The sequence below is a fragment of the Globicephala melas genome, chromosome 10 (assembly GCF_963455315.2).
Source record: "Globicephala melas chromosome 10, mGloMel1.2, whole genome shotgun sequence".
Taxonomy (NCBI): Eukaryota; Metazoa; Chordata; class Mammalia; order Artiodactyla; family Delphinidae; genus Globicephala; species Globicephala melas.
In genome coordinates this window covers 37485944-37504196 of record NC_083323.1, presented here as the reverse complement: position 1 = coordinate 37504196, position 18253 = coordinate 37485944, and the positions used below count along the sequence as shown (strand labels likewise).

Below are 18253 nucleotides of genomic sequence, written 5' to 3'. Positions count from 1 at the left end.
GAAATAACTGTTTATACTACTTTAATCCATGTTTCCTTTTGAGAGATTCACCAGACACATTAGAATAGGAGAAGTCCTGAGCCATCTCAAACAAGCAGATAAACAAAAACACTTATTTCTGTTTAATCAGTTACGTCTACAATATATTGGACCATAACAGTATTTTTCTTCAGAAGAGTGGTTGGGAAACAGTTCTAGATGGTATAGTTTTCCAGAATTCTTTCTTTATATCCTGCTGCTCTCCATTTAGGAAAGTAAACAAAGCCCTGAAGTAACAGATAAGTTAAAATTCCATTTGCTATTTCACAGCACACCCCACAAGAAAGCTGTTTGTAAACCACAGCTTGAGATTCTCAGAGGAAAAGAAGAATGATCAGCGAGCTCAGTTTAGACACTGCACATTTAATTTTACCTTTTGGGCTCTGCCTCTTGTAGCAAAGCTCAGCTTTGAATCAGAAGTACCATTATTGTACTGTGAGCTTTAAAAAGATAATTGATATTCACCCTGGATTTAATGTCCTTGGAGAGAGATTTCAAGAACAGAATTTTAGTGGTTGATTCTAGACTTTTCCTTGTCTGTAAACCTTACAGTTTACATAGGCAATAAATATTTTTAGAAATCAGTAAAAATGGAAGCAAGAGACTAACAAGTGAGAGAAGTACAATACAAAAATAAGCAGTTAGTACTTGGAAACGCCTCCTTTTTGGTATAGCGTAATTTTTTTTGTTGTTCTTTTGAATATTTTGTTTAGCAAGAGAACAGAAATCTTCTACAGGGACTAGGAGATGCCATCTGGTGATTTTATACAATATCACTACTAAAAAAAGCTCTATTTTCCCCAATTGTAATAGATCTAAAAACTCATTCTTTTGAGATTTCATTGATAGTGCCCAGAAAAACAGATTTTTCTTTAATTTCTTTTTAGCATTCAAGAAAATAAGCTAAAAGCTATTTTCATGATTTAAAACACCTATATGATTTATAATACAAATTAAGGAATGGAAAGAAAAACTGATATAGATCAAGAATCATAAATTCATAAAACTTCAGAGAATCCAAAATATTTTGAGAAGTATAATAAAAAATTATCTTAATATATTTCCTCTGGAAATCATAGCTATCAAAAGGCTACAAAAGGCCATGTTACAAACATGTGGATTTTTAATCCACAGAACAGACGGCAGATTTTCATTTTATACAATTGCTTTACTAAGGGATGAATCAAACATCTGGTAGAATTTTTATTTTTACTTCATTTGCACTTATAACTCTAATTACATATAATGGAGTGCTAAGAACAGTTAACAGAATGCTGTTATAGAAACATAATAACAATGTAGGATTATTAATTCAAAACTGCCATTTCTGGGAAAAGCCTAGAAATCAGTGGGTGGCAAGTAAAATATGAAACATTTGCTCAGAAACAATTGTCAGTTTTACATGTCAAAATATATGGATGGTCATGCATAGCTGTTTGTGTTAACGATTAGTACTGATGTATGTTGTTAGGTTAAAACAATGGATGCATTATACAGGGAAGAAAGAACATCTATAGAAGATGAGAGAGGAGACTGCCAATTTTGGTTTTTAGCCAAATCCAATTTCACTGGGTTGTTAATAACTTGATTGGAGGTGACTGTGTTTATTTTGGGAACCTGTGCTTTTACATGATCACAAAATGCGATAACGCATATGTAGCTCAGACTGAAAAATACACGACACGATAGACCTGAGGATTGTATTTTCAATTTTGATTTAAATGTTTACTTGCACAGCAGTATTTTATGAAGTCCCTGAACTTATGAACCCATGCCAGTCTACACGGCTGGTTTAACATGTGCAATGCTTGATTGTTTTTCTGAATGACCACTAATATTATTTGGTGTACATAATTCACAATATTCTATTTTGAAATCCAGCATAACATTTCATTTCAATCTACTGATTTAGTCCTCTAGGAAGGACAGAAACTATTAAAAGCTTATCAGTGCTATTCCTGTATCTAATAGAAATAGCCAATTGAAAATAACCACTGTGGTTTCTCCAGGAACCTGGCTGTGCCTTGTTTCACAATGTCTATTTTCTGAGACACAATGTAACCAAAATTAATCTCAAGCTTATTAAATTGCTGTACCAGCCTTTAGAGGTGACTATTTTTATAAGATAAATTCTAAAAGTTTCTAAAGAAACAGTGAGACACTGCCTGTTATTATTGGCATACACCTGCTGCTGTTATGAATTACATTGCTTCAATAAATGAATTTCAGATAGCAAATTGTTTCTTTAAGTACCAAGAATAACCTTTTTAATAATATGTATTTCAAGTTATAATCCTACTAACATGAAAATAAAATAAATTTTTTACTAAAATAAACACACTTACCTGCTTGCTTACATAAACAAAGTATCAAGCTCTTCTTTTAACAATTTAGAGTCATTTTTACAATCATCAGTTTTATGCTTGGCTTTAGTATGGTTGCTTCTCTATTTCCTTTCTTACTGTTATTTAGTTATTAAATAACAGTTTAGTTTGTCAGTGTAATGCTGAGCACATGAGAAGTTAAAAAAATATTTGTGGAATGGATGCACAAATTCTCAAATGAAGCTTCCAGTTCTCTTCTTAATTTGATGTGGACAGAGAAGTAAGACACCCAAGTATTAAAAATGTGTATTCATTATATCTAATGTTGAATCAAGGGTCTAGCCAGTACACAAGATGCATGAATCTTAGAATACTAGGTATTTCAGTGGGTCAGAACTTTTTCCATTTACTATCAGGTTCTCAGATTTGTTACAGATGTTGAATTTACCAAAAGATTGACCACTGAATAAATCAGATGTTATTATCAATGAGAAAATGACATGTGGAAATAATATATTATGTTCTTGGGCAATACTATTACATTAACAAATATATGCCTTGCCTTGAATGGTTTTTATCTTTAGTTATTGGTTTAGATATAGAGGAAAAGTCACACATCAACTTTAGAATTTGCTTCTTTCCACATGTGAGGCCAGAATCAATTCTGCGTAATGGTACCCTGAGAGGATAATGTGGTATAAGTTGAAAACTGCAAGATTAGTGAGCATTCCTTGGGAACTCTCTGGGTTTCTTCATATATTGCCAAACTATTCTCTGTGTTTTTATTCTTACTAATATCTCCTAGGCTGAATATATTGATACTTTGTCTCTATTATATCTACATTATAGAGGACTTTGATGTATCTCTAAAACTCATTTGTTTTCATATAGTTGAAGTCTATTCCCAGACCCTAGAGATGTTAACTTGATTACGCCAGTGATAAATTAGAGAATGGTGACCAAAAACAAGCAAAAAAAAGCAATGTTGTTAGATAATTATTTTTAGAAAATATTTGTATACTGAAAATACTCTTTTCATCTAGATTGTTGAATTCCCTATAAAAATATAATTAAATTTGGAGAATTATATTTCTATATATGTGCTTTTTCTTCTCTTCTAGTTTTGGTACATTTATTCTTTAATAAAGTTTTAAAGATTTGATTGATACTAAAGTACTAAAAGTTGTTCTGAATTTTAACCTACAATGCTTATTATAATAATCTTAATTTTCATCATGATTTTTCCTGAAATTTCTAAATAAAACGGCAGATTACTTAGAAATGGTCAAATCTGTTTTGACTTTTTAAAATACATCTCAGTGAAATTTGTTCGATGAACAGTAGTATAGACATTCTGTGGAGACTGATGTAATCTCCAGTTCACAAGCTGCCTTGGATTTGGATGGCACCTGTCTAAAAGGTGGAAAGCGTACTGATTATAGAACCTGAAGTTGGGGTCTGCAGCCCCCCTGGATCTGAGGATGTATCCTGTGGTTTTTACAATCATTTCATTGTATAATTTTAAAAATTTATGCTTCATTCTGTGTATGTGAGCTGAGTAGCAATGTTCTTATTGTCTTAGGTTCAACAACTAAAAACCCAAGGCTGAGAAAAAAGCAGCATCAATTCTCTGCATTTAAAAGAATGTTGAAAATAATTGAGGCTATTATCTCCCTGATGGCTGGTTCCCATTCCCGATTATTGCCCTAGTCCCTATCCCAACCTCAAGTCCATTTAAGCAGAACCCCAGGAAACAGGGAGAACCAAAATTTATTCAAGTTGTGAATTATTTACCCAAGGAGGAAACTACGGATTTTTACTTCCTTGCCTGAAGAGTGAAGAAATGGTGCTTACCAAATCCAAGAGAGAAGACCTCAAGGAGTGCCACCACCACAAATTAGAAGTCAACACTGGTATCTCACTCCCCAGGTGAACGTTTTCTTATGCAGCATACTTGTTGATTTATGCCTGTCTGTTCAGAGGTAAGAGAACTAGTTTAGGGATATAAATTAAATGTGATTTATTAAAAATTTCCTATAATTGTACGTTTAATATGTATTTTTTCTGGACCCAGTTGTTTCAATATGATCTGCAGTTCATCAAAATACAATAACTAAAAGTAAAATTTTATTACAAGTATATAATAATTTCTTAGAAATGAATTCTTAATGAGATTAAGATAGCATCCTCTTAAGACAAGATTAATTCATAGAATTTTATAAGCTATAAAACAAAATTATAAATCAATGTGTTATTTCTCATTACGTATTTTTTAACAATGCAATGTAATACGTAGCTCAGATCATAAATCATTTATTTACCTAGAAATATTTCCTTGTTAAATGTGTGTACATACATGTATTAAACTCTGATGCTTGGTCATTCAAATAGTTAAATTAAAGCATTGTACAAAATCAGAAAGAACTCTATTATTTTACTAGCTATTGTGATCACATTTTTCTTGTATCTAAATAAAGAGAAACTTATCTATTGCCAAAACTAACCAGTCTGGCTAGATTTACTTTTACTTTTTATTAATAAAAGGTAGAAAATAGTCATTTCATAAGATGAAATAAGAGGAGGATTAAATAATTAAATATTTCACAATATGACTTGATAAAATAGGTTTTAACTACTTTGTTGAATAATACATACCAAATCTGAAAGAAAGCATAAAAAATTTGCCTATGGGTTTTATCCAGTGTATCTTGAAGATCTCAGTAATCTCAAAAAATATTCCAATTACGTTAAAAGGATCTACTTCACTAACCTATACTGCTTCAACTCTTCAAAGTTTTTCTTTTTAGCTAATGACAGGTCCCAAGGATGAATCTTGAGAATAGCTTAAAAGAACTACTTATAATTAAATACATGAAAAAAGCTATTTTCGATATTTAACATTTCTTACCTACGTGTTATTTGCTTTGCTCTTATGGAGCTCCCTGAAAATTGATACATTCTTTGACAATGTGAAAAGCTGGAAGAGGTGAGATCTTTAAATAACAATTATCAATACCAATCCATTTTAAATGCCAGTTTTTCACTTTTAACAGAAATACCTGTAAGACGGAAAAAGACCCAAGTCCTGAGATGGTTTATATTTCCTTGGTTATCCATTGACACTGATTTGTTTTCTTAAGCCAATATTTTGAAGTCACTTTGTTTGACGTCCAGAGAGATTTTTGAGATGTGTGCCTTTCTTTTGTGAAGCAGGATAGAAGAGATAGGGAGAGGAAGGTAGAAGGGAGGAACCTGCTTTGAAGTCCCTTCTACAGATTTATTCTCAGCTAGATCCCTCTCAGGAAAGGACACATCCTTGCTCCATGATTCCTTTTAAATTCTTGGTGTTATATTGCTTTGCATACCTAGGTTTAGAAAACTGCTCCAAAGAGTATTGTAAAGGCAGTAATTAAAGAAAACTAAAACTCTCTATTTGTACCTAACCAAGTCCATACTCTTCAATACCTGAAAAACTAGATGGACAGATAGATAGATTTGCATGTATGTATACACATGTTTTAGATCATCTGATAGATTCTTTTATCATCATGCAACTGCGTTGTATTTTCTATGTAAATTTGTGTTTATGGTTTTATTAGACCAAGATATTACATAATGAAGTTTATGTGTGCTGAGTAGTAATTTTAAATGTGTTTAATACTTAATTATAGTATTTCTCAGTCTAGGGTATATAGACCCTTAGGGATCCACAGATACATTCTCAACAGTCTGCATGATCTCAGGTCTGAGAAATTCTGGTTAATGGACTTAGTCATTAAGAGCTCAGGCCATAGAGCCAATCTCATCTGGTTCAAATTGCAGCACCCTCACTTACCAGCTGTGGATCCTTGGGGAAGTTACCTTCCTTCTCTGAATCTCAGTTTTCTCACCTATAAAATGACAGATATAATGCAATGTAAAATGCTCACTTCCTCTTAGGTTGAATTAATTAAGAGAAACATTTCATCCATCCATAAAATCAGTAAGTCAAAAATGTTATTTCAGAATAACAGAGACTCATTATTCTGATGTTTGGATTCTGGATATAATCAAGTGAAAATAGTGTACCCTACTTCAGAAATACTTGTACTACTTTTGTTAGCCATCATGATCAAACTTTTTCTGTGCATTTAAAGAATGAGAAACTTTATATGGCTAAAAATTAATCAATCTGGTAGCTAGCATACAATTTTGGTTTACTAATAGAAAATACATTCATCTTAGAAGTTCAAATAACTTGAGGATTAACTCTAATTGGAATGAGCATTTCATGATTTGATGAGTTTGAACTACCAATATAGCTTTTCATTATATCAGACTCCCTAGAATCCCAAATTGTTCTTTTTCCACTGATAGGAAATTGTCTAATAGAAATATCTTAGCAGAAAATATGATCCTTGTGGGAGAGGAAAATATCAGTAATCATTAACAAAATCATTTCAGTGTTTTATGGGACAAGGGAGAATATTTTGGCCCTATGGCAAGCACTGTATACTTCTAATTTAGACCCATATTTCTTATTGTAGGAATGCTGGAAACAACTGATAGATTTTCTAGCAATATCCAGATCAAAGCCACCTTTATTTAGACCAATGGGTACATAATTAATGATACTTTAATATACAGCAAGGTTGAGGATGCTGAGAGGAAAGCATGAGACAAGGTTGGGGTTTTCCTCACACCCTCTGTATTATTCATGTTAGGCTACCTACTGTAACAGACTGTCCCTAAATCTCAACGGCTTAACACAATAGAGGTTTATTTTTCACTCACATTCCATCTCACCTAGGAAGTGACAGGGACATAAGACTGTTCTTTATGATTTGTCAGGGACATAGATTCCTGTCAGGTAGTTCCACCATTTTCTAAGGTCTTGGAGTCTTCCACAGGGTTTTCTGCAGCCAGGCAGCAGAGAGGTAGGAAAAAGTACCTGGAGTATCTCATCCAAGGTTTGGGGCCCAGCTCAGACATTATACATCATTCAAAAACAAGACGAGAACATAGGTATTAGTCCCAACTGGCTGGGGTCTGGTAATCCTCTATAGAAATTCAGGATACTTGGTTTAAGTTCACAGATTCTTTTTTTTTTTTTTTTAATTTTATTTATTATTTATTTTTGTCTGTGTTGGGTCTTCGTTTCTGTGCGAGGGCTTTCTCTAGTTGCGGCAAGCAGGGACCACTCTTCATCGCGATGCGCGGGCCTCTCACTATCGCGGCCTCTCTTGTTGTGGAGCACAGGCTCCAGACATGCAGGCTCAGTAGTTGTGGCTCACGGGCCTAGTTGCTCTGCGGCATGTGGGATCTTCGCAGACCAGTGTTTGAACCCGTGTCCCCTGCATTTGCAGGCAGATTCTCAACCACTGCGCCACCAGGGAAACCCAAAGTTCACAGATTCTTGCTGATATTGTAATGATATTATTTTTTACAGATGTTTCTGTTATATTCATACACTATTTTTATTTAATCGTAAGTGATATTAATTCATTCATTTCTAATTCTGTGAGACTCTGAACAATCTTGTGTACATACTGACTTAATTCTATTGTAAAGAAATTGTGTCAGTGATAACAAGATCAATTAAGTAATTGCCAGCAGCTTAAATATGAACGATTTAAAATCTAATTTCCTAAAAAAAAAATCCACAAAGATTAAGTACAATTTTCCATAACACCCAAGTAAACAAGCATCAAAAGCTCAAGGTTAATAATAAAAATAACAATCATAAAACTAAAATCTCATAGATCTTCTTGCAAATAAATTACTACATTTATGGGTGATAGGATATAAATCTTACGATAGTAAGATCTAACAAGAAAGGAGCATCACCCAAACCTTGCTAATGTTATATTTTAGTGTCTTGATAGGTGACTGACTTATAAATATTCTTCAAACTTCTATTCTACTATTTACTTGATGTTAAAGCCTGGCCAATTGCTTTGTATTTTCAAAATACTCATATCAGGAACTTTAAGTTTCTTATTCTCTCAATATTCTAGTTATTCAAGCTTGGGGGTGTCATTTATAATTTATTTTAATTAATGTGCATTAAAGGTATTTGAGATTTAGATTTTTTTAAATTTCCACTCCTAATAATACGTTTACTCTGAGAAAAATTGTGCAAATGCTGCTGGTCAAAATGCTGATATTTGTTAATCAGCAGATCTAGGATATCTGGAGCTGGATTTCCAGCTCTCAGCTTTTGCATCGTGAATAAATCATGACCACATGACCCAAGAAGAAAAGTACATGCTTTACCCAAGATTCAAATACTAGTTAGACCACAATACTTTTACCCACATATTTTGAAGTTTTAAAAAAGTACAATTATTATATCATGTCCATAAAACTGTGGAACATCAAAGTTTATACTGGCATCAAAGGTGACCATATTTGTTTCACTGTAAATATCAATACAAGTGAGTCTACCCAGTACTCTATCTTTTTCTACAACTCCATAAAAATATTTTTGTGTTTACACTTTACTCTCTAACTCAAAATCTTACTATATCTAATTTGATTCTATTCCAAGCTCTTCTACATACTATCAGTTTAGTCTTCAGCAAGGCATTAATTTTTCTGAGGCTTAAATTCGATGGGCATTTAGGTTGCTTCCACGACCTGGCTACTGTAAATAGTGCCGCAATGAACATTGAGGTGCATGTGTCCTTTTGAATTATGGTTTTCTCTGGGTATATGCCCAGTGGCGGGATTGCTGGGTCATATGGTAGTTCTATTTTTAGTTTTTTAAGGAACCTCCATACTGTTCTCCATAGTGGCTATATCATTCCCACCAACACTGCAAGAGGGTTCCTTTTTCTCCACACACTCTCCAGCATTTGTTGTTTGTAGATTTTCTGATGAGGCCCATTCTACGTAGTGTGAGGTGATACCACATTGTAGTTTTGATTTGCATTTCTCTAATAATTAGTGATGTTGAGCAGCTTTTCATGTGCCTCTTGACCATCTGTATGTCTTCTTTGGAGAAATGTCTATTTAGGTCTTCTGCCCATTTTTTGACTGGGTTCTTTGATTTTTTGTTATTGAGCTGCATGAGCTGTTTATGTATTTTGGAGATTAATCCTTTGTCTGTTGATTCATTTGCAAATATTTTCTCCCATTCTGAGGGTTGTCTTTTTGTCTCGTTTATAGTTTCCTTTGCTGTGCAAAATCTTTGAAGTTTCATTAGGTCCCATTTGTATATTTTTGTTCTTATTTCCATTACTCTAGGAGGTGGGTCAAAAAAGATCTTGCTGTGATTTATGTAAAAGAGTGTTCTTCCTATGTCTTCCTCTAAGAGTTTTATAGAGTCTGGCTTTACATTTAGGTTTTTAATGCATTTTGAGTTTATTTTTGTGTATGGTATTAAGGAGTGTTCTAATTTCATTCTTTTACATGTAGCTGTCCAGTTTTCCCAGCACCACTTATTGAAGAGACTGCCTTTTCTCCATTGTATATCCTTGCCTTCTTTGTCATAGATTAGTTGACGATAGGTGCATGGGTTTATCTCTGGGCTTTCTATCCTGTTCCATTGATCTATATTTCTGTTTTTGTGCCAGTACCATATTGTCTTAATTACTGTAGCTTTGTAGTATAGTCTGAAGTCAGGGAGTCTGATTCCTCCAGCTCTGCTTTTTTCCCTCAAAATTGCTTTGGTTATTCGAGGTCTTTTTTGTCTCCATACAAATTTTAATATTTTTTGTTCTAGTTCTGTAAAAAAATGCCATTGGTAATTTCATAGGGATTGCATTAAATCTGTAGATTGCTTTGAGTAGTATAGTCATTTTCACAATATTGATTCTTCCAATCCAATAACATAGTATATCTCTCCATCTGTTTGTGTCAGCTTTGATTTCTTTCATCTGTGTCTTACAGTTTTCTGAGTACAGGTCTTTTACCTCCTTAGGTAGGTTTATTCCTAGGTATTTTATTCTTCTGGTTGCAATGGTGAATGGGATCGTTTCCTTAATTTCTCTTTCTGATCTTTTGTTGTTAGTGTATAGGAATGCAAGAGATTTCTGTGCGTTAATTTCATATCCTGCAACTTTACCAAAATCATTGATTAGCTCTAGTAGTTTTCTGTTGGCATGTTTAGGATTATCTATGTCTAATATCATGTCATCTGCAAACAGTGACAGTTTTACTTCTTCTATTCCAATTTGGATTCCTTTTATTTCTTTTTCTTCTCTGATTGCCGTGGCTAGGACTTCCAAAACTATGTTGAATAACAATGGTGAGATGGACATCCTTGTCTTGTTCCCGATCTTAGAGGAAATGCATTCAGTTTTTCACCATTGAGAATGATGTTTGCTGTGGGCTTGTCATATATGGTCTTTACTATGTTGAGGTAGGTTCCCTCTATGCCCACTTTCTGGAGAGTTTTTATCATAAATCGGAGTTGAATTTTGTCAAAAGCTTTTTCTGCATCTATTGAGATGATCATATGGTTTTTATTCTTCAGTTTGTTAATATGGTGTATCACATTGATTGAATTGTGTATATTGAAGAATCCTTGCACCCCTGAGATAAATCCAACTTGATCATGGTGCATGATCCTTTTAATGTATTGTTGGATTCTGTTTGCTAATATTTTGTTGAGGATTTCTGCATCATATTCACCAATGATACTGGTCTGCAATTTTCTTTTTTTGTAGTATCTTTGGTTTTGGTATCAGGGTGATGGTGGCCTCGTAGAATGAGTTTGGGAGTGTTCCTTCCTCTGCAATTTTTTGGAAGAGTTTGAGGATGGGTGTTAGCTCTTCTCTAAACGTTTGATAAAATTCACCTGTGAAGCCATCTACAGGACCAGGACTTTTGTTTGTTGGAAGACTTTTAACCACAGTTTCAATTTCATTATTTGTGATTGGTCTGTTCATATGTTCTATTTCTTCCTGGTTCAGTCTTGGAAGGTTATACCTTCCAAGCATTTGTCCATTTCTTGCAGGCTACATTTTAATGGCATAGAATTGCTTGCAGTAGTCTCTTAGGATGCTTTGTATTCCTGTGGTGTCTGTTGTAAATTCTCTTTTTCATTTCTAGTTTTATTGATTTGAGTCCTCTCCCTCTTTTTCTTGATGAGTCTGGGTAAAGGTTTACCAATTTTGTTTATCTTCTCAAAGAACCAGCTTTTAGTTTTATTGATCTTTGCTATTACTTTGCTTGCTTCTATTTATTTCTGCTATGATCTTTATGATTTCTTTTCTTCTACTAAGTTTGGTTTTGTTTCTTCTTCTTTCGCTAGTTCCATTAGGTGTAAGGTTAGATTGTGTATGTGAGATTTTTCTTGTTTCTTAAGGTAGGATTGTATTGCTATAAACTTCTCTCTTACAACTGCTTTTTCTGCTTCCCATAGGTTTTGGATCATCGTGTTTTCATTGTCATTTGTCTCTAGGTAATTTTTGATTCCCTCTTTAATTTCTTCAGTTATCTCTTGGTTATTTAGTAATGTATTGTTTAGCCTCCTTGCATTTGTACTTTTTACATTTTTTTCCCTGTAATTGATTTCTAATCTCATAGCACTGTGGTCACAAAAGATGCTTGATATGATTTCAATTTTCTTAAATTTACCAAGGCTTGATTTGTGACCCAAGATGTGATCTATCCTGGAGGATGTTCCATGTGCACTTGAGAAGAGAGTGCAATCTGCTGTTTTTTGGATGGAATGTTCTATAAATATCAATTAAATCTATCTGGTCTATTGTGTCATTTAAAACTTGTGTTTCCTTATTACTTTTCTGTCTGCATGACCTGTCCATTGTTGTAACTGAATCGTTAAAGTTCCCCACTATTACTGTGTAACTGTAGATTTCCTCTTTTATAGATGTTAGCATTTGCGTTATGTATTGATGTGCTCCTATGCCGGGTGCATATGTATTTATAATTGTTATATCTTCTGCTTGGATTGATCCCTTGATCATTATGTAGTGTCCTTCCTTGTCTCTTGAAACATTATTATAATGTCTATTTTATCTGAGTATTACTAGTCCAGCTTTCTGTTGATTTCCATTTGCATGGAATATCTTTTTCAATCCCCTCACTTTCACTCTGTATGCGTCCCTAGGTCTGAAGTGGGTCTCTTGTAGACAGCATATAGATGGGTCTTGTTTTTTATCCATTCAGTGAGCCTGTGTCTTTTGGTTGGAGCATTTAATTCATTCACATTTAAGGTAATTATCAATATGTATGCTCCTATTACCATTTTCTTAATTGTTTTGGGTTTGTTTTTGTAGGTATTTTCTTCACTTGTGTTTCCCACTTAGAGAAGTTCTTTTAACATTTGCTATAAAGCTGGTTCGGTGGTGCTGAATTCTCATAGCTTTTTTTTTTTTTTAAACATGTTTATTGGAGTATAACCGCTTTACAATGGTGTGACAGTTTCTGCTGTATAACAAAGTGAATCAGCTATACATATACATATATCCCCATATCTCCTCCCTCTTGCATCTCCTTGCCACCCTCCCTATCCCACCCCTCTAGGTGGTCACAAAGCACTGAGCTGATCTCCCTGTACTATGGGGCTGCTTGCCACTAGCTAGCTATTTTACATTTGGTAGTGCATATATGTCCATGCCATTCTCTCAGTTCATCCCAGCTTACCCCTCCCCCTCCCTGTGTCCTCAAGTTTATTCTCTATGTCTGCGTTTTTATTCCTGTCCTGCCCATAGGTTCTTCAGAATCATTTAATTTAATTAATTTTTTTTAGATTCCATATATATGTGTTAGCATACAGTATTTCTTTTTCTCTTTCTGACTTACTTCATTCTGTATGAGAGACTCTAGGTCCACCCACCTCACTACAAATAACTCAATTTCCTTTCCTTTTATGTCTGAGTAATATTCCATTGTATGTATGTGCCACATCTTTATCCATTCATCTGTCGATGGACATTTAGGTTGCTTCCACATCCTGGCTATTGTAAATAGAGCCGCAATGAACATTGTGATATATGACTCTTTTTGAATTATGGTTTTCTCAGGGTATATGCCCAGGAGTGGGATTGCTGGGTTGTATGGCAGTTCTATTTTTAGTTTTTTAAGGAACCTCCATACTGTTCTCCATAGTGACTATATCAATTTACATTTCCACCAACAGTGCAAGAGGGTTCCCTTTTCTCCACACCCTCTCCAGTATTTATTCTTTGTAGATTTTTTGATGGTGGCCATTCTGACTGGTGTGAGGTGATACCTCATTGTAGTTTTGATTTGCATTTCTCTAATGATTAATGATGTTGAGCATTCTTTCATGTGTTTGTTGGCAATCTGTATATCTTCTTTGGAGACATGTCTATTTAGGTCTTCTGCCCATTTTTGAATTGGGTTGTTTGTTACTTTGATATTGAGATGCATGAGCTGCCTGTAAAGTTTGGGGAATAATCCTTTGTCATATGCTTCATTTGCAAATATTTTCTCTTATTCTGAGGGTTGTCTTTTTGTCTTGTTTATGGTTTCCTCTGCTGTGCAAAAGCTTTTAAGTTTCATTAGGTCCCATTTGTTTATTTTTGTTTTTATTTCCATTTCTCTAGGTAGTGGTTCAAAAAGGATCCTGCTGTGATTTATGTCATGGAGTGTTCTGCCTATGCTTTCCTCTAAGAGTTTTATAGTGTCTGGCCTTACATTTAGGTCGTTAATCTATTTTGAGTTGATTTTTGTGTATGGTGTTAGGGAGTGTTCTAATTTCATTCTTTTACATGTAGCTGTCTAGTTTTCCCAGCACCATTTATTGAAGAGGTAGTCTTTTCTCCATTGTATATTCTTGCCTCCTTTATCAAAGATAAGGTGACCATATGTATGTGGGTTTACCTCTGGGCTTTGTATTCTGTTCCACTGATCTATATTTCTGTTTTTGTGCCACCATACTGTCTTGATTACTGTAGCTTTGTAGCATAGTCTGAAGTCAGGGAGCCTGATTCCTCCAGCTGTTTTTCTTTCTCAGGATTGCTTTGGCTATTCGGAGTCTTTTGTGTTTCTGTACAAATTGTGAAATTTTTTGCTCTAGTTCTCTGAAAAATGCCATTGGTAGTTTGATAGGGATTGTATTGAATCTATAGATTGCTGTGGGTAGTATAGTCATTTTCATAATGTTGATTCTTCCAATCCAAGAACATGATACAAACATCTGTTTGTATCACTTTTAATTTCTTTCATCAGTGTCTTATAGTGTTCTCCATACAGGTCTTTTGCCTCCTTCCGTAGGTTTATTCCTAGCTATTTTACTCTTTTTGTTGCCATGGTAAGTGGGTGTGTTTCCTTAATTTCTCTTTCAGATTTTTCATCATTTGTGTATAGGAATGCAAGAGATTTCTGTGCATTAATTTTGAATCCTGCTACTTTACCAATTTCATTGATTAGCTCTAGTAGTTTTCTGGTAGCATCTTTAGGATTCTCTATGTATAGTATCGTGTCATCTGCAAAAAGTGACAATTTTACTTCTTCTTTTCCGGTTTGGATTCCTTTTATTTCTTTTTCTTCTCTGATTGCTGTGACTAAAACTTGCAAAACTACGTTGAATAATAGTGGTGAGAGTGGGAAACCTTGTCTTCTTCCTGATCTTAGAGGAAATGATTTCAGTTTTTCACCATTGAGAATGATGTTTGCTATGGGTTTGTCATATATGGCCTTTAGTATGTTGAGGTTAGCTTCCCTCTATGCCTATTTTTTGGATGGTTTTTATCCTAACTGGGTGTTGAACTTTGTCAAAAGTTTTTCTGCATCTACTGAGATGATCATATGCTTTTTCTCCTGCAGTCTGTGAGTATCGTTTATCCCATTGACTGATTTGCGTATATTGAAGAATCCTTGCATTCCTGGGATAAACCCCACTAGATCATGGTGTATGATCCTTTTAATGTGCTGTTGGATTCTGTTTGTTAGTATTTTGTTGAGGATTTTTGCATCTATGTTCATCAGTGATATTGATCTGTAGTTTTCTTTTTTTGTGGCATCTTATTCTGGTTTTGGTATCAGGGTGATGGTGGCATCATAGAATGAGTTTGGGAGTCTTCCTCCCTCTGCTATACTTTGGAAGAGTTTGAGAAGGATAGGTGTTAGCTCTTCTCTAAATGTTTGATAGAATTTGCCTGTGAAGTCTTCTGGTCCTGGGCTTTTGTTTGTTGGAAGATTTTTAATCTCTCTCTCAATTTCAGTGCTTGTGTGTGGTCTGTTTATATTTTCTATTTCTTCCTAGTTCAGTCTCAGAACGTGGTGCTTTTCTAAAAATTTGTCCATTTCTTCCAGGTTGTTCATTTTATTGACATATAGTTGCTTGTAGTAATCTCTCATGATCTTTTGTATTTCTGCAGTGTCAGTTATTACTTCTCCTTTTTCATTTCTAATTCTATTGATCTGAATCTTCACCCTGTTTTTCTTGATGAGTCTAGCTAATGGTTTATCAATTTTAACTATCTTCTCAGAGAACGAGCTTTTAGTTTTATTGATCTTTGCCATCATTTTCTTCATTTCTTTTTATTTCTGATCTGTTCTTTATGATTTCTTTCCTTCTGCTAACTTTGGGGTTTTTTTGTTCTTCTTTCTCTAATTGCTTTAAGTGTAAGGTTAGGTTGTTTATTTGCGATGTTTTTTGTTTCTTGACGTAGGATTGTATTGCTATAAATTTCCCTCTTAGAACTGCTTTTGCTGCATCCCATAGGTTTTGCGTCGTCGTGTTTTCATTTTTTTCTAGGTATTTTCTGATTTCCTCTTTGATTTCTTCAGTGATCTCTTGGTTATTTAGTAGTGAATTTAGTAGCCTCCTTGTGTTTGTATTTTCTACAGGTTTTTCCTGTAACTGATATAGTCTCACAGCATTGTGGTTGGAAAAGATACTTGATACAATTTCAATTTTCTTAAATTTACCAAGGCTTGATTTGTGACCCAAGATATGATCTATCCTGGAGAATGTTCCATGAGCACTTGAGAAGAAAGTGTAATCTGCTGTTTTGGGATGGAATGTCCTATAAATATCAATCAAGTCCATCTTGTTTATTGTATCATTTAAAGTTTGTGTTTATTTATTTATTTTCATTTTGGATGATCTGTCCGTTGGTGAAAGAGGGGTGTTAAAGTCCCCTACTATGATTTTGTTACTGTCGATTTACCCTTTATGGCTGTTAGCATTTCCCTTATGTATTGAGGTGCTCCTATGTTCGGTGCATGAATATTTACAATTGTTATATCTTCTTCTTGGATTGATCCCTTGATCATTATGTAGTGTCCTTCTTTGTCTCTCGTAACACTCTTTATTTTAAAGTCTATTTTGTCTGATATGAGAATTGCTATTCCACCTTTCTTCTGATTTCCTTTTGCATGGAATACCTTTTTCCATCCCCTCACTTTCAGTCTGTATGTGTCTCTAGGTCTGAAGTGGGTCTCTTGTAGACAGCATATATATGGGTCCTGCTTTTGTATCCATTCAGCATTCAGCCAGTCTATGTCCTTTGGTTGGAGCATTTAATCCATTTACATTTAAGGTAGTTATTGATATGTATGTTCCTATTACCATTTTCTTAATTGTTTTGGGTTTGTTTTTATAGGTCTTTTTCTTCTCTTGTGTTGCCCACTCAGAGAAGTTCCTTTAGCATTTGCTATAGAGCTGGTTGGTGGTGCTGAATTCTCTTAGCTTTTGCTTGTCTGTAAAGCTCTTGATTTCTCCATCGAATCTGAATGAGATCCTTGCTGGGTAGAGTAATCTTGGTTGTAGGTTCTTCCCTTTCATCACTTTAAATATATCATGCCACTCCCTTCTGGTAGAAGTTTTGCTGAGAAATCAGCTGTTAACCTTATGGGAGTTCCCTTGTATGTTATTTGTCGTTTTTCCCTTGTTCCTTTTAATAATTTTTCTTTGTCTTTAATTTTTGTCAATTTGATTCCTATGTGTCTCAGCATGTTTCTCCTTGGGTTTATCGTGCCTGGCACTCTCTGCACTTCCTGGACTTGGGTGGCTATTTCTTTTCCCATGTTAGGGAAGTTTTCGACTATAACCTCTTCAAATATTTTCTCGGGTCCTTTCTCTCTCTCTTCTCTGCTGGGACCCCTATAATGCGAATGTTGGTGCGTTTAATGTTGTCCCAGAGTTCTCTTAGGCTGTCTTCATTTCTTTTCATTCTTTTTTCTTTATTCTTTCCGTGGCAGTGAATTCCATCATTCTGTCTTCCAGGTCACTTATCCGTTTTCTGTTTCAGTTATTCTTCTATAGATTCCTTGTAGTGTATTTTTCATTTCAGTTATTGTATTGTTCATCTCTGTTTGTTTGTTCCCTAATTCTTCTAGGTGTTTCTTTTTTACTTCTTACAGGTCTTTGTTAAACATTTCTTGCATCTTCTCGATCTTTGCCTCCATTATTTTTCCGAGGTCCTGGATCATCTTCACTATCATTATTCTGAATTCTTTTTCTGGGAGTTTCCCTATCTCCACTTCATATAATTGTTTTTCTGGGGTTTTATCTTGTTCCTTCAACTGGGACATAGCCCTCTGCCGTTTCATTTTGTCTCTCTTTCTGTGAATGTGTTTTTCGTTTCGCAGGCTGCAGGACTGTAGTTGTTCTTGCTTCTGCTGTCTGCCCTCTGGTGGATGAGGCTATTTAAGAGGCTTGTGCAAGCTTCCTGATGGGAGGGACTGTGTGTGTGTCTTTTATTCCCTTATTCATTCACTCACTCTTTAAGTCAATTGGTCAATCAGATACAGTCTCCAGAAGACACCTATTAAATATCTACCATGTAACATTACCATGCTAGATATCAAGGATACCAAGATAAGCCTGATCCTTACCCTCAGAAGTTAGAGTTTACTGTGGCAGAGAGTGGATTGTGATAAGTGCTAAGACAGTGGAAACAGAGGCACCTACTATACTTAGAAAAGTCTTCCTGGAAGAGGCAATGTACAAGGAGGGATCTTCAGGC

At 34.6% G+C, this 18253-nt stretch overlaps 1 protein-coding gene across 6 annotated transcripts in view; it reads right to left on the bottom strand.

Annotated features, from left to right (window-relative positions):
* The window catches only part of LIN7A (lin-7 homolog A, crumbs cell polarity complex component), a 392447-nt gene that overhangs the window by 361351 nt on the left and 12843 nt on the right, over window positions 1-18253 (bottom strand). For all 6 annotated transcript variants that reach the window (XM_060306831.2, XM_060306830.1, XM_060306827.1 and 3 more), the window contains 2 exons: window positions 6199-6253; window positions 4218-4335 (listed from right to left, as the gene is read on the bottom strand). The gene's annotated coding sequence lies outside the window, so the exon portion shown is untranslated. The remainder of the gene's footprint in view (window positions 1-4217; window positions 4336-6198; window positions 6254-18253) is intronic.